The sequence below is a fragment of the Callorhinus ursinus genome, unplaced genomic scaffold (genome assembly GCF_003265705.2).
Source record: "Callorhinus ursinus isolate GAN/ISIS: 27379988/994484 unplaced genomic scaffold, GSC_fseal_2.0 scaffold47, whole genome shotgun sequence".
NCBI classification, from domain to species: domain Eukaryota; kingdom Metazoa; phylum Chordata; class Mammalia; order Carnivora; family Otariidae; genus Callorhinus; species Callorhinus ursinus.
The window spans coordinates 6200784-6219064 of record NW_027397109.1 but is presented as its reverse complement, the minus strand read 5'-3'; positions in this window follow the sequence as shown (position 1 = coordinate 6219064).

The following is an 18281-nucleotide window of genomic DNA, read 5'->3' as shown; positions in this document are numbered from 1 at the left end:
AGCATAAAATGAAATGAAAGTAACATTTATGAAGTAATTTATAAAACTAGAACAGCAAATTGGAACAAATAAATCTTTGTATTGGGCTGGTGGCCCATTCATACAAAGGGGTATGACTGCAAATGTTTTTGGTTTGTTTTTTTTTATTTATTATGTTATGTTAGACACCATATAGTACATCATTAGTTTTTGATGTAGTGTTCCATGATTCATTGTTTGCATATAACACCCAGTGCTCCATGCAATATGTGCAAATGGTTTTAAAGCGCAGTAACATGATTGAACATTTCTTTTGGGATATACTCCAAAGACAAAAAGTAACTACAAGGAAACCTTAACTGTTACGAATCATTATATTATAAATAATTTTGGAACTGATATTCTGAAGCTAATATATATATATACACACTTGGATGAAGTAAATAAGTAATTTTATGTTAATCTTGTTAGGAATCAAGATTTAATGTAAAATTTTTGTAATCCTAAATTTGAATTTGAAAATAGCGTAAACCATGATATATATATTTTTAAAGTATTTCCTAGTTCTGTTCATTAGTTGGCCTAGAAACAATGGCCAGCTAAGGAGCAGCGAACACCACTGATGGCCACATTTTGGTCTGTGAATTCCATTTTCCACCAGAAGAAGCCAGGCTCCTTGAAGAAAGGGCTGAATTCTGGTCTGATACAAGAAATGTATGAGAGGAACTTAGAGCAGCTTGTCAAGTCTGAGAACAAGGAAGTGACTGTGGACTACTAGGGTTGGGCTAAAAGGACTCAGGAGCCAACTTAAGAAGGCTCCCATTGGCTAAAGATAGTACAAATTGAGCATCAAAAAAGAATAGCAGTTACAAATATCAATGCGACAACAAACATGTCTCATCCATGAGTTCATCATGATAAGCAGACAAGACAAGACAAAACTCCGAACTTATTTTACCTTTATAGCCTGATGGAATGCCAATTCATTACTTTGAAATGGGTAAACAAAGGGAAATAATCAAACATTTATCCTCTGTGTCCTATATGAAATGTACCTAATTTCATAAAATTTCTGCATGGCAGAAACAAACCAAACAAAACACCATAAATGAGTGGAAAAGGGCAAATGACAAACTATGGAAATCAGATTCTAAAAAGAAAAGAAAAAAAAATCCAGCAATCTCATTAAAAAAACAGGCAAGTGCACTAAACAAGTAGGTCAGAGAATAAATGCATATAGCCCTCAGAATAATCAAGTTGTTGATGAAAGAAAACTTCCCTTTGTAGATTTATCCAAGCTAATAAATGAATGAATGATAGAAGTAGAAGATCACCATTTTGCAACCTCCGATGATCATCAATGTCTGATAAAACCATTAGGTGAAAAGCTGATGGGGAACTTTATGATGGATGGATCAGGCTAACAATGTCTGAACCCCCACTGATCAATTACGATAGTATAGAAAGAGAGAACCAGGCATTATGGACACAGCACTGTCCATGAAATATTCTTGCCCAAAAAAGCCAGTATGTTTATAATCCAGTCATCAGATCTACCATGTTACAAGGAAGACTGCAGATGGAAGAGAATGTTAAATGACATCATGGGGATGCAGTCAGCAAAATCTAAAATATGACTAACTATATGGGGTGAATAATTTAGATATTTTCAACAGATAAATTAAGGGAGAGGGGAAGATTATAGATTAAAAGAGGCTTAGGAGACACATCAACCAATACAGTGTGTGAACTTTATTTGGATCCTGACTCAAACAAACCAACTGTAAAAGAATTGTGAGGTATTGGAGAAAATAAAACCACTGATGTTAATAATAAGACATTACAGTTAATATTTTTAGGTTTGATAGTAATAGTATGGTTATTTTTAAAGTTTTATCTTTTAGATATACATACTGAGGTATTTACAGATTCAAAGACCTGATATCTGGGATTTGCTTCAAACAAATCCACTTAAGGGAAGGAATGAAGGAGAGATGAAACAAGATTGGTGATGAAGCTAATGATTGTTGAGACTCAGTGATGGGTGTTCATTATACTCTGTATGTATATTTGAGTACGTTCAAAATTTTCCTAACAAATAGAGTTGTTCTTGATGTCTCAGCAGTGCCCAGTTGGCTGGTGGGAAGCCACAGAGTCTCCATCGGCTTATACCACTGGTTATGGCCTACAGCAAGCACTCAGCCATCTGGTCACCTGCCTTCTAACCTCCGTGCCAGACCCACATGGTCAGAACTACCAAAAATAGAAGAAGCATCTCTATGGTTCACATAGAAGTGAGAATGATACAGTTGGGGAGAAGGATTCAAGTAGCTAAAGCCGTAGGTAAAATGAGGGGTGAAATCTAATAGTATGATGAAAGTAACCATGGTAAAACTTCTTTTGAATAATGGGAGGGCAATTTTTATGTAGCTTTCCATCTGAAAGTCATTATCCTTCTACCAAAAGTCATAGTACCCACACAGAGCTAAATTCATCACCTTCATCCATAAAGTGCCATGCTCTATCCAAAAGTGAATCCTAAATCATCCACAAATTGCCATATCAATCATCTTCTCAGACTAGCAATTCAGGTTATGGCTAGCATTGAATAGATCTGTGCAGTTTTATATGCTAGGAAGTTAGAGCTACAGAACTAAGATTGAGGGAGACAGAGGGTAAAACTCCTGGTGCATAGAGTGAGCCCAAAATGTATTTGATTGCATGTTAGAAAAGCAACACTGATATTTACCATACTCTGTTATACTTAGAGATAAAGACAATGCATATTAGATGTAAGTCACAAAAGTAGGCAATCAATAAATGGTAACCATAAGAGAAAGACTAGCTGTGGAACAAAAGAGAGACTCATGACCAAGAACCACTAACCAAAGAGAAGTGAATAGGCTCTTGGATAACAGCCTCACTGAAGTCCTACCTAATGAGGAGGAGGGGATATGCCATTTAAATGTTGACTATATATATATATATATATATATATATATATATATATATAATCATTTAGTTCATTCCATAGGGTGTGACCATTGGATCATTGTCTTTATTAAATCCTAAGCAAGAAAGCACATCAAGAATCATTCCAAAGAAGGACTTGAACTGGAGAACCAATGGACCCTGGAAATCAATATTCTGGTGCATAGAGTGGCAGTTTGGATGAGTGGTACTCATACAAAGTGGTATCTGATCCACTCCTGCTCCTTTTGGTGTATATGTTGATATTGGATTAAAAATAAGAAACATAATAAAATTGCTGATATTTGGCTATTTTGACTAGGAAAACAGCAATATCATAGGATCCTAAATACCTCTGTAACTTCAGCATGCAGAAGGTTGGGGAAGTAGGTCAGACTGAGGCTTCTCAAAGGTGGTGGTTCTTACCTACCAGATAAACACCCTCTTTATAACTAATGTTTTGCAATGTCTCCTTCATTTTCCTGAGAGTCAGGTAACATCACCCAGCCATATGTATTTTTCAAAAATCAATAATATTCTTCAACCTTATTATAAGGGAGAAGTTAGATGAAATTGCTTTTTAATAAGGTAATATTGTGATGGCTAAGGCCATGGTATCCAGGTATTTGGTCATATACCCGTCTAGATGTGGCTGTAAAGATACTTTTTGATGAGATTAATATTTAAATCGATAGATTTTGGGTAAAGATGACTACCTTTCATAATGTAGGTGGGTCTCAACCAATCAATTGTAGACCTTAAGAGACAAAGACTGAAGTCCCCCAAAGAAGAAGGAATTCTGCCTCTAGCCTGCCTTTGGACTTGTGTTGCAACATTAACTGGGTTTCCAGCCTGTCCGCCTGCCCTACAGATTTTAGACCTGCCAACATCCACAATTGTGATGATCACAATCATTTAAACCAATTCCATAAAATCTCTCCTTTTCCCCCTCCCTCTCTCTCCCTATCCCTCCCCATCACACATGTACACCTCATACACACACACACACACACACACACACACACACACACACACACACACACTGGTTATATTTCTCTGAGAACCCTGACTAATACATTTAAAAAATAAATTTGGGAGTCTTCTGCTTCTGGGAGCTGGAATAGAAATATTTTCCTATTCTTCACACTAAGTGCAACTAAAAACTAGGCATTTATATAAAACAAACAAAAGAAGACTTTGGAGGGTGAAAATAAGAAGGTAGAGTGGTTCAGTGCCTTAAGACCCAAGGAATGACGGCAAGGTGATGAGTTCCCTGGAGATTCTTCTTTCCTCACATATACCAGACTTGGAGCTGAGGAAGCTGGGAACCTTGAAATACCAATGGAGACAAATAAAAAACATTAATAAAAGCCTTCTCTTGTGGTCCAAACAAAGGACCACAAAATGGCAGCCTAGCAAGACAAAAACTTTTACACAATAACTGCTCTATTCTAATGAAAAACCACAGAAAATATTACCCATGCCAGTAAAGACCAAATGGGGAGCCTAGATTTCTATACTTATGAAGCTATAATGACATGTCCCAATACCCCCACAAGGGTAGTGTTAGAGAAAGCCAAGTAGGAGCCTGGGATTTTTATCATACCCTGGTAATGACACCTGAAACCCCCCCTCCCCCAGTTTTACTATGGTCAGAGTGGTGACCACATGGGAAGCTAAAACTCTCACCTGCATGAAACAATATCTAGAGGCCTCACACCTCAGGTGTTTATATAGAGACTGAGTGGAGATACTGGACTTCTACTTCCATCTGACAATAATGAGGCAGTACCTCTTTCCTTCCCCTACAGAGCAGTGTCAGAGAAAGCCAGCTAAAATAGAAAATTTATATAAGGTCAGTTTCATAACATAATACAAAAATGTCCAGTATAAAACTGAAAATCACTCATCATATCAAGAACCTGGAAGATTTCAAATTGAACAGAAAAAGACAATACCATATGATTTCATTCATGCACAATTTAATGAACAAACAAAGACAAAAGAGACAAAAACAGAGTCTTAAATGTGGAGAACAAACTGGTGGTTGCCAAGGGGAGTGGGTGGGAGGTCGGGTGAAGTAGATAAAGCGGGACCAAGAGTACAATTATGATGAGCAGAGTAATATGTAAAATTGTTGAATCATTATATTATACACCTGAAACTAATATAACAGTGTATGTTAATTATGCTTCAATAAAAATTTTTTTAAAAAAACAATCAATATGCCAACATGAAGATGAAAGAGGTGTTGAAATTATCTGAGAAAGATTTTAAAGAAGCCATGATAACAATGTTTCAGCAAGCAATCATGGTCACACTTGAAACAAATGTGGAAAAAGTGAAAAACCTCAGCAAAGAAATATAATACGTAAAGAAGAACCAAGTGGAAATTTTAAAGAACTGAAAAATACAATAATTGAAACAAACAGCGTGGTGGGTGGGTTCAATAGCAGAATGAAAGACCCAAAGGAAGGAATCAATTGAACTTGAAGACAGAAAAATAGAAATAATCCAGTCTGAACAAAGAAAGAAAATAGACTAGAAACAAAATGAACATAGCCACAGGGACCCAAGGGATTATAATAAAAGGTCTAACATTTGTGTCATCAGAGTCCCACAAGGAAAAGGACAGGGATGAAAAAGTACTTGAAGAAATAAAGGCTGAAAATTTTCCAAATGTGGCAACAGAGTTGGCCTATAGGTTCAAGAAGTGGAGCAAATTTCAAGGATGATAAACCCAAAGAAATGCATGCCAACACACATCAGAAGAGAACTTCTGAAAACTAAAGCCATAAAAATCTTGAAAGTTGCCAGAGAAAACAACACCCAACCTATAGGAGAAAAACAATTTGAATGACAGAAGATTTCTCATCAGAAAGGATGGAGTCCAGGAGGAAGAGGCGTAATATTTTCAAGTGCTGAAAGTAAAGAACTGTCAATCTAGAATCCTGTACCCAATAGAGATATTCATCAGGATTGAAGGGGAAATCAAAACATTTTCAGATGAAGGAAAACTAAGAATTATCACCAGCAGATCTGCCCTAAAATAATAGCTAAAGAAAAATCTTCATATAGAAATGAAATAATAAAAGAAGGAATCTTGGAGCACCTGGAAGGAAGAACAAAAACTGAGTAAATAAAAGAGATTTTCCTTCTCCTCTTACGTTTAATGGTGGAAGCAAAAATTATGACACTGTGTGATGTGGTTCTAAATGTATGTAGAGAAAAACTTAATACAATTATAAATGGAGCGGGTAAAGGGATGTAAAGGAAGGCAAGGTTTCTATGCTTCAATAAACTGGTAAAATGACACCAGTAGACTGTGATAAGTTCTTATTGTAACACAATATTTAAAGTAACTATTTAAAAACTACCCAAAAAAGACACACTCAAAAACACTATAGATAAATCATACTGGAATTCTAAAAAAATGATCACAAAACTCATAGGAAGGCAGGAAAAGAAAACAGAGCCAACAGAAAACATATAGCAAAATGGCAGACGTAAGCCCCAACATACCAATAATTCTATTAAATGTAAATAATCTAAATACACCAATCATGAGACAGAGATTGGCAGAGTCTATTAAAAAACACAAACCAACTATATGCTGCCTAAAATAAACTCACTTTAAATATAACAATATAGGCAGGTTAAAGGAGACAAATAGAAAAAGATGTATCATGCAAACATTAATTAAAGGAAAGCAGCAATGGCTCTATAAATATAAGATAAAGTAAGGTCAAAGCAAAGAAAATTGCCAGAGACAGAGAGAGACATTATATAATAAAAGCGTCAATCCACCAAGAAAACAGTAATCCTAAATGTGCATGCACCAAACAACAGAACCACAAAATATGTGAATCAAAAACTGATAAAAATGAAGGGAGAAATAGACAAATGCATAATTATAGTTGGAGACTTCAATACCCCTCTCCCAGCACCTGATAGAAAAACTAGGCAGAAAGTCATCAAGGATAGAGAAAAACTCAACAAATAACAGGATCTAAATGACATTCATAAAACACTTTGCCAAACAGAACTTATCTTCTTTTCAAGTGTCCATGAAACATGCACCAAGATACACCATGACATAGGCCTTAAAAGGGAAAAATCAACAAATTTAAAAGAACTAGAGTCATACAGTTGTTCTCTGACCAGAGTAGAATTCAACTAGAGATCAATAGCATAAAAATAACAGGAAATTCTCCAGAAACTAAACAACACACCAAATAATCTATGGGTCACAAAAGAAGTCTCAAGGAAAAATTTGAAAATATATTGAAATGAATAAAAATCAAAATACAACATATCAAAATTTGGGGGACACAACATGCAGTGATGAGAGGGAATGTTATGACACTAAATGCATGCATTAGGAAAGAAGAAAAGTCTTACATCATTAATCTAAGCTCCTACCTCAAGAACCTAGAAAAAAGAGAACAAAATAAATCCAAAGCTAGCAGAAGGAAGGAAATAATATAGATAAGGACAGACTTCATTAAAATTGAAAATGGAAAAGAAAAATCAAGAAAAAAATCACCAAAACAAGGAACTAGTTCTTTAAAAAGATCAACAAAATTGAAAATTTTCTAGGAAGGCTGAAAAAAAATAGAGAAGATTCAAATGACCAATATCAGGAATGAAACAGAAAAATCACTACAGACCCTACAGACATCTAAAGGATGATAAGGGAATACTATGAATAACTCACATGCAATACATTTTACAACTGAGATGAAGTTGACCACTATTTTAAAATATGTAAACTATCACAATTCACCTAATATGAAATAAATAATTTAACTCCTAAGGAAACATAATTTATGATTTGAAAGTTCTCCCAAAAGAAATTTCCAGGCCCAGATGATTTTCCTGGAGAATTCCACCAAGATAATTTTTCTCTTCAAGAAGAATTAATACTAATTATAAACAAACTCTTTTAGAAAATAGAAGTGGTGCGAACTCTTCCAAACTCATTTTATGAGCCTAGTATTATCCTGATACCAAACACTGATAAAGATGCCATGTGGGGGTTTAGTCTCCTCATATATGAAAGGCTGTTTCAATATAAGATAACTAATCAATGTCATCCATCATATTAACAGCCTAAGGAAGAAAAATCACATTCATTTGATCAGTGCAGAAAAATCATTTCACAAAATCCAACCCCAATTCATGTTAAAAATTCTCAGTCAAAATAGATAGAGGGGAAGAGATAGAGAAGTTGTTCAACTTGATAAAGAGTATCTCCAAAAAAAACATGCAATGAACATTATACTTAGAGGTGATTGATTTTAAAATGGAATGCTTTGCCACTAATATTAGGAACAAGACAAGTATGTCTGCTCTCACCACTCTTATTCAACATAGGCTGGCAGTTCTAACTAGGGCAACAATGCAAGAAAAGCAATAAAAAGAAAAAATAAAACTCTATTTTCTGATGACATGATTATCCACACAGAAAATTCAAAGAATATTAAAAAATAACTCCTAAAACTTACAAATGAGTTCAGCAAGGTTGCAGGACACAGTATAAACATACAAAAATCAATTGTAGTTCTATGTATGCATAGACTGGCAATGAACACACAGGCATAGAAACTAAAAATACAACACCATTTACAATCTTTCAAAAAATAAAATATTTAACAAACCATATACAGGACTTTGTAAGCTGAAAACTACACAATGCTGATGAAAGAAATCAAAGAAGATACAAATAAATGGAGAGGCATATCACATTTGTGGACTGGAATTCTCAACATGGTAAAGACTTTCAAAGAAAATTCTTTCAAATTTATATATAGGATTAAAGCAATTCCTGTTAAAATCCCAACAACATCTTTTATAGATATGCACAAAATTATCCTAAAACTTATATGGAAAAGCAAAGGAACTAGAGTAGCTAAAGTTTTGAAAACCTTTAGGATGCACTGGAAGGAATTGAGCTCTGCAATTTCAAGATTTCTCATATGTGTATAGTAATTAAGACTGTGTGGTATTTGTAGAAGGATAGATGTAGATCAATATAGACTGGAATAGAAAACCCAGAAATAAACCTATACAAATATGATTTTTCACATAGCAGCAAAAGAAATCAAGGGGGGTAAAGATAGCTCTTACAACCAATGGTACCAGAGCAACTGGACATCCATAGGCAAAAACATGAAACTTTGCCCTACAATACACAAAATTAACTCAAAATGAATCGTGGGCATAAATGTGACATGTAAAATTATAAAACGTTTAGAAAAAATAGGGGAAAGTATCTGGGTCTAGGAATAGGCAAAAAGTTCTTAGACTTGATACTAACAACATGATATTAAAAGGAAGAATTGATAAATTAAATCTCATAAAAATTTTAAAACTTTGGTTCTGCATAGGACCCAGTTAAGAGGATGGAAAGACAAGCCACAGAGGGGAAGAACATATTTGTAAACCACATCTATGATAAAAGACTAATATTTAGAGGATTTTTAAAACTCTCAAAACTAAGCAACAAAAAAACAAACAATCCTTAGAAATTGGACAAAAGCCATGAACAGAGAGCAAACATTTCACCAAATTAGATATATGGATGGCACATAAGCCCATGAAAAGATATTTAAAAGATAATTAGCCATTAGAGAAATGCAAATTAAAACCATACGAAGCTCTCACTGCATACCTATCAGAATGGCTAAAATAAAAATTAGTGGCAACACCAAATGCTGGTGAGGATGCAGAGAAATTGGATTACTCATATATTGCTGAAGGGATTGTAAAATAGTACAGTCACACTGGAAAGCAGTTTGATAGTTTGTTTTAAACCTAAACATGCAACTGGCACTGCACTCCTGCACATTTATCCCAGAGAAATGAAGGTTTATGTTCAGACAAAAAACCTGCATATTGGATATTTATAGTGGCTTTATTTGGCAACAACCCCAAAACTGTAAGCAAGCCAGATGTCCTTTAGTGGGTAAATAATGGAACAAGCTGTGGCACATCCATGCCATGGAATACTACTGAGCAAAAAAAAGGAACAAACTATTGGGGTGCCTGGGTGGCTCAGCCGGTTAAGCCTACGACTCTTGATCTCAGCTCAGGTCATGATCTCAGGGTCCTGGGATCAAGCCCTGCCTTGGGTCCACACTCAGGGCAGAGTCTGCTTAGGATTCTCTCTCTTTCTCTCCCTCTGCCCCTGCTCCTGCTCTCTCTCTCTCTCTCTCTCTCTCTCTCAAATCAATCAATCAATCAATCAATCAATCAATCTTAAAAAAGGAACAAACCATTGATTCACACAACATCCCAGATGAATCTCCAAAGCATTATGCTGAGTGAGAAAAGTCAATACCTAAAGGCTACATACTGCACGAATCCATTTACACACTACTTTTTAAATGATAAAATTATAAAAATGGAAAATTAAATGGAATTTAAAAAAATACTGAAGCCACATAAATAATAGCACCTCTGTTTTCCCACCATGCTTGGCTGTACTTTCTCCAGCTGGCCCTGGGGCAGGTTCTTATATCTAGGGGACAATCAGGTTGACAGCAACAGACCCAAATGCAGGCTAATTCAGGAGTTCGTGCTGGTAACTCAAATACCACAAACAACATTGCCATTAATAAGGTGTTTTCCCCAAAGGATTAACAACTCTTAGTAAAGTTCTGAACAAAACAACATTCGAACTTCTCTCAGTTGACATGGTAGTCGAGTTCTTGGAAAATACTGAGTATATTAAAACTATACAAACATTATTTTGTGTTTATATGTAAAAGGGAGTTAGTCTCAGCTCAGTTAACAGTGCCCTCCAACTAGTATGACAATCAAAAGCATCTCCAAGGAGCAGTCCATTTTCTTGACATTAATGCCCATCGCTCATTTTGAGTGGTTCTCAAAGATGTCTATTGAGCCCCAGTGGCTCCCTTGAGGCTGAGATCTTCCATATGTTTGTGTGCATCCCATAGTAGCATGGCAGTGCCCCGCACAGAGTTCCCACTTCCCAGACCAGATAGCTGAGGCCCAGCCTGGTCCAGGAACCTGCCCAAGGCCACAGCTGGTGAGAGAAAGAACTAGGCCTTTTGTCTTAAGCACTTCTGTTTTCCCACCATGCTTGGCTGTACTTTCTCCAGCTGGCCCTGGGGCAGACCAAGAGCTTGGAAAAACTGTAACTTGTGGGTTCTTGGATTCTTTCTCACACAGGACTCCACCCGTGATGAGTGGAACTTTCTGGTGAAAAGGCTAGGAAAGTCAGGCTCTTGCCTCTCACTCAAGAGACAGCCCATCCTAGGAAAGAACTCAGCATTGGCCAGTCTGGAAAGAAAACTTCATCTGGCTTCTACCATCTCTCAGACCTGACACTCGTGCCCTGGGCCTTTGTGAGATATCCAGGTTGTCCTAATTCAGGCCACAAGGACACCTTCCCATGAGACACAGTCAAAGGTCTTGCTCCTTCATGTGGGGCAAGGAGGTACCAGGAGTAATCTCTCTGCACCCCAGTCACCCAGCCACTGCAGACTCTGTAAGGTCGAACCCGTAGGTCGGGGCCAGTCAAACTTCACTGAAGTCCAGCGGTATTTGGCTGGACAGAGGCTGGCCCAGGTTGTCTGAACCAGACAGAAGGTAGCTCACACCATGGTCATTTGTGAGCCAAGACTGTAACCTCCCCCTACCCTCATTATGGCTACCAGGTAGCAAAGAGGACCTGCCTCTGGAACTTCACTGCTGCCACCACACAGCCCAGAGTGGCTTCTCTGTGGGACCAGACCTGTTGGACAAATGTGTTTTCATTGACCCCACGCCCCTCATCAACAACTGGTTACCGGGGCCTAGAGTGGGTCCAAGTAACACTGTGCTAAGTGAGAGTGAACAAGACAGGGTGTATGATTTCAGAGACCCTCCAGGGGGGCCCTGGAAACCCAGCAGGGAGGTGGTGGAGGCCTGAAGCCAAGCTGCTATTTTTACCCTCGTGCTACCTCTCCATCCTGGCATGGAGGAATTCTCTTCAAGGCTCTGTGCCCCTCCAGGCTTCATCGGTGATGGGAAGCCCAGGTTCCCATTGTGCTCAGTGCCCCCCAAACTGTCCTGCTCTTTACCTTTTTACCCCCTTCTCAAAGACCCGTACCCAGATGTGAGGCTCTTTCCTTCCCCACCTGCCCTCCCTCCAGCCACAGGAGTTTTACCAGTTTGGATGGTGGGAAAAACTGGCCCCCACCCATTCATGTCCTTCACACCAGGCCTCAGCGGGGACGCTCGAAGGATAGACTTTGTTTCTGTTGTTCTCAATGATCCTTGGTACCCTCCCTAAGGTGATAGAGGCCAAGGTAGAGTGTAAGCAGGATCATTGGACAGAAAAGGCATTGAAGGGAAACAAAAATAAAACATTGGTTAATGCCACTAAGGAACAATGCCATCACGTAAGAAGTTGTGACTGGAGCACGCTGTAGCGTGCTGCAGGGCGGACATATGCCTTGAAACAGATAGGACAAGTGCTCTGGGCATTTCCATGGCTGCTTTGGTAGGCTTTTGGTCAGCTCTAAGCCTTGGCCACCCTCTCATGACAAACAGATCTGCTCCTCCCTGAGTGTTTCTGTCTCAGAAGGAGGCACTTCACCAGGCCTCCAGGCCATGCAGAAAACCAAGGTCGACATCCTGGTTTCCCTGGGAGGTTGTGTTATGCCTTCTTGTGTGCTGCCTGGACACTGTCATCATTAGCAAGATGGCTCTGGTCATGGGGCAAAGCATGCCACCAAACCCAGGTGTGAGATCTGGCATTACAACCTGAGGGACTAGAATATCAAGGGAAATGGGTGAGGTGTCCCCACAATTCAGGACCTCCCAGGGTTTGGCAAGAATTTCCCTGGCCCAGGACACACCTTCTTTGCTTACCAGCCTCCTGGGAGGCCCACTCCCCGACATTAGCCAGTTCATACCTGTGATGGTCAATTCTACATGTCAACTCAACTAGGCCATGGTACCCAGAGATTTGATCAAACATTCTAGATGTTTCTGTGAAGGTATTCCTTAGATGAGATTGACATTTGGATCAGTAGACTTTGAGTAAAAGAGATTTCCCTCTATGAGGTGGGTGGGCCCCATCCAACCAGTTGAAGGCCTGAGGAGAAAAATGACTGACCTGCCCCAAAGAAGAGACATTCAGCATTCAGATAACCTTTGGACTCAAGCTGAAATATCATCTCTTCCCTGGGTCTCCAGCCTGCTGGCCCACCCTGCAGATTTGGGACTTGCCCGCTTCCATAGTCATGTCAGCCAATTCCTAGAGTGACAGACAGAGAGAGGTATGCACATCCCATTGGTCCTGTTCTTCTCGAGAACCATGACTAATACAATATCTTCTGGTAATATCTGCTAAAATGTGTCCTTTGAAAGTGTCACAGTGACAATTCTCCATCAGGTTAGCGTGCTGAACATGTGTTTTCACCAAGCCTCGACTCTCTGACTTCAGGACCACCTGAGACACACACACCGGACAGGAGCTCGAGTTAAAATCTCAAATGTTGGGGTGCCTGGGTGGCTCAGTTGGTTAAGTGTCTGCCTTCGGGTCAGGGCAGGATCCCAGGGTCCTGGGATCAAGCCCCGCATGGGGTGGGGGGGTCCCTGCTCAGCGGGGAGTCTGCTTCTCCCTCTCATCTGCCCATCACTCCCCGTTAGTGCTCTCTCTCTCTATCAAATAAATAAATAAAATCTTTTAAAAAATAAAAAATACAATCTCAAATGTTTACACAGCTTTGCCATGTTTTTAAGGATGTATTTGCCTCTAAGACTACCCTTTGTAGTTTGAAGTTGCAATAATGTCTAGAAGAAACCCATTGTCAATTTCTTGCATCCCTTTTGATGGTCCTCATCCAGGGAGGAGCTGATCTTTTGAGCACAGAGTGACGGTGGTATGGGGATGCCATACCTCCAACTACGGGCATGTTAATGAATGAAAGTTTCCCTCTGCTTCTTTACATTAACGCAAGCCATAGCAACCTTAATCTTCAGGACTAGAAACATTCTGCATTGGATGGACCACTAGGACCTTGCAAAATGAGCTAGAGAAATACTTCATTCTGAAAATCAAATGAACAAGGGGAAAAAAAAGTGTTTTAATTCAGCAGTTTTGTAAACTGGTTTAATGATTGACTTCTGCACAGCCTACGTGATGGATCTCGAGGTCTATTGAGATCAGGTAGGACTCTGTCCCAGCCCCGCGCTGGCTGGTTGTGTGTACAATGGAGATGGGGACGTAAACTACAATTTGGCCTATTTTGTGTGTTTTCTTCCCTAGGTAATCCTCATTCAACAGAAAGTACAGCTCGAAGACCCCCAAAGTCTCGATAAGCTAGATACGCTCAGAGCTACGAACGGTCTGGTTGCTTTTGCTGTTCTGCTGTAGGATAAGAGAAGTAGGGAGGGGAATGGCTGGTCAAGTCCGGTCCCCGGGCTCAGGGAGCAGCCTGCACAGCTGGCCGCGGGCTGCCTTTCAAAGCCAAATGTACCATTGGAGGTGCGTGCTGCTCAGCCATCCCGGGCCTGGGGAGGGAGACACTTTTACCTGGACCTGCGCTCAGATCATCTTATGTCCTCAGAGCCTGAAAACCGAGCGGACTGTCACTTTCCTGGGGCTATTGTTACGGGAGGGGCCTGTCAGTCTCCCCCCAGCAAGAGCACCCCTGGCTTCTTGCTAAGCCCAGTACCCTGCCGTGGTACACGGCCTGAGAAGTGTGGGCTAATCCTCAGAGGGATGGGTGGCCTTTTTGTTCCCTCTCACAGCCGAGGCTCGTAAGACAAACCCAGCAGTCTTCATTGTTCCGTAGGTAGCAGGGACAAGGGCGACGCAAAGGTTTCAGGGAGGCTCTCAGCTCCCAGGGAGCACGTGGCAATAGTCAGGAGTCCATGGGCACAAATATCGTTAGGAATTAAGGGGTCTCAGAGCATGGATGCCTGCAAACACACAGCTCACCAAGCGGAAAGCTGTGAATCCAGTTCCACCTGTGGCTAGGTTTTATTTAATCCCCAACAGTGGCTCACTTTTTAAAGATGTAGTTACACGTTTTTTTAAATCAGGAAATTTTACACTAAAATCTGCACTTCTGGCTTCCTTGGAAAAAACCGGGAGACCTGACCAGTGAAGACTGCTGTGGCAAAGTCTTGACGGGACCAAAACTGGGCAAGGTGTTTTCAAGCCAGCATGCTCCAGTTTGGTAGAACGGCTTGAGCACAGCAACCACCACGGAAAATTTCATTGATACCCACAAAACAGATTGTGGCATTAGGTTGTAATCCCCAAGGCAGCTGCAGGCGGGCACCAGGGAGCCAGCGCCCCCTTCAGGTAGGGCAGTGGTCCTCAGAGTGCCCGCGCCAACCCGCAGCCCGCCTTTACCTGCGCCCTGGCTAGACACGCATGTTTTCAAACCCAGACCTGCTGTATCAGAAATGCAGGAGGGGGCCCCAGTAGTCAGCTTGCTGACAACCCTCCAGGGGATTCTGACGCCTGCTAGAGTGAGGACCGCTGAGGTAGAACCTGGGCTCTCCATTTCCCACAGACCCCACCACGCCCGGCTGCCCCTTCCCAGCCCACCTCCCACAGTGACATTAAATGCTCCTTCTGTGGGCCTCTGTGTCTGTGACCTCACGCATCACGCTGCTTTCATGTCTGGCATTTGGGGCATATTCCCCCGCAGACTGGCTGCAAGGCGAGGCGTCGTGTTCTCTGCACACCTGGGGAGGGGGGCGGGGGGTGTTTCCTTAAAACAAACAAACAAAACCCAAAAACTTAAGTTTTAAACAGAAACATTAATAAACAATAAAGTTCTTCAAAAAAAAAAGGGCAGTGGGGAACGGGGAGGGCCTCGGGGGGCCAGCCCATGAAGCCAAGGGTCACAGAGCAGCGCCTAAGACTCCAAGAATGAAGACCCAAGAGGAAGTGAAAAGGGACACGAGAGGGGAGGACCTAGTGACCTTATTAACCACCCAGGGCTCCTTGTTGCCCTGGTGGACATGGTTTGGCACAGCCGTAAGTGGTTATGTGTGTTTAGATGTTTCTGGAACCTGTTCCGGTTTGTGTATTTTTCTGTGCACTCACCCTGTCTCTGCTTCAGAAAACAGCTTCCCTCCCTACCGCCCAGGGCAGGGAGGGCCCCTTAGCATCTCCAAGCCTAGGGGAGCCTGGGCACACGCCGGGTCACCACAAAGAGGGGGTGGAGCAGAGGGAAAGGTGGACAAAGACCAGGAAGGATGGCTAATGGCTGTCATGTCCCCTGCCTGCCCCCCAACCCCCCAGTGGCCTGGACTCCTGGCTGCCTTAGGGAATCTGGGCAAAGGATCTGCCCAGGGTCTTGGAGGAGGGAGCGGGCAGGCCCAGAACTCTTCCTGCTTAGGCGTGAGCTGCAAAGGTCAAGGGCATGTGGGATTTGTCTTAGTGCCCCAGCCTGGCACTGTGCATTTCACAGAGCAGACACATCCTAGGGTTTGCTGGGAAAAAAAGAAACGAAACCGTGCTGAGTGGACGTTGGTGGTGGTGGGGGGTTCCTCCTCTCACTTGGTCATTCGATCCTTCATCCATTCGTTTACTGTGTGTGGTACAGAGGTAGCAAGCCCTGCTCCAGGCGCAGGTGCGGCAGGCGCTCAGGGAGGGACCAGTCTAATAGAGGAAGCGAGGCACGCCTATCGGCACCCTCGCGCCCCAGCTGGGAGAAGGAAGGGCTGGGAGTGCCAGGAGCTTTCAACCATTTCACCCGTGGACCTACCAGCTGGCTTCTCCTGTCTCAGAATGGGGGTTCCTTCCTCACCAACCCCGTATGATGTGGGCCACCTCCACTTTAGGAAGGAAAAAGGAAGACAGAAGGTATCTAGTCTGTGTAGGTGTGGTGCTAAGAGACTTAGACCCTCACCACCCGGAGGGGAAGGCGTGGCTGCATTGGAAAGAGGATCATAATTACAGCGGGGACAGCTACTTATAACCAATATTATTATGACAGTAGCAGCAGTAGGAACAGCTACTTCATTTCTCATGTTCTCACTAAGACCCTGGGTCAAGGTCACATTTTCTGCATTATGGCATTTACTCGTCCCAGCCAATGGAAGTAGAGAGTTTATCCTGAATTTATAGGTGAGGAACCCAACATTAGGGTGTGTAGGTGTCAGGCACCTTTTCAAACTCGGTGAGGTACTTCGGCAAAGGAGAGACAGCAATGGAAGAAAATGGAATTTGAGGCCAATGTCCTGAATTTCATCTGGCTCTGTTAATGATTAGCTGCCGGGCCACTATGTACAGCTGCCCAGATAGTGCACTGCACAACTCCAGGAGGTGCCACATTACAGTGTGAACGTACAGTGTGAATGCTCCAAGTTGTGCAATGTGGTGGCTCTGCTTAGCTCTGTGACCACCTAACCTCACATAGTTTTGTGAGGGCTCAAGCAGGTGTCTGCACAAAGACTTTGTGAGCCGAGCCGGGAAGTGCAAGTCAGATACCTGTAGCTATAAGGGTTCCATCCCTGCCTTTCCACAGGATGTCCCCTTGATGGAGAATCGAGGATTCTCCAGGATCACCAGGATTAGCCAAGACCTGGCTGGCAGAAGTGAACACTCTCAGAAGGGCAGTTTCTGGCCCTTTCTTATATGATTGGGCTCATCATTGCCCTGTGGAGAAGTCGTACAGAGGCTGGGCTTGCTTCCCCATCCCCAGAAGCTTCTAAACAGTCTCAGAGGACGCAAGCCTCTTAGTAAGTGTTCTGCATCAGCGTTGGACACGTGGGTAGACAACTTTAGGGGTGTTCTGGAGGCCCTGGGAAGGGTGGCTGACACAGCACGCCAGGGCCGAGCTGAGACCCTCCTCAAAGCTGACTGGTCTGGCGGTGAAGACCCCCCTGCTGGGCCTGGGGACTTGGGGGTGGGATTTGGAGATGCCTCATGATCCCTGTTGCTCAGCTGAAGTGAAGACATGTCAGCAAGGTAGCTCAAGGTCGGCTGCCTTCTCCCGTGGGCCTGGCCACAAGTCTGCTCAAAAGGCCATGTGGAGCAGGAGACAATGAGAGAAGGGAGCCCAGAAGGAAAGACGGGGGTTCTCTGTGGCTTTCCCATTCCTGGGTCCAGGTCTTCCTGAACCCAGATATTTTGGGGGCTTCTCTGCACCTTATAATAAATGCACCTCATTTGCACACCTTCCTTCTATTTTTTTTCCCCATTTGAGTGGGTTTCTGCTAATGGTGACTGATAGCTATGACTGACAGAGCTGCCGACTTGACCCCCCAACTCCTCACCCCTCACGGTGTGGGAGAGAAAGATGCGGAAGCCACAATATCAGACGTAATTCCCCAACCTTAGGATTAAAATA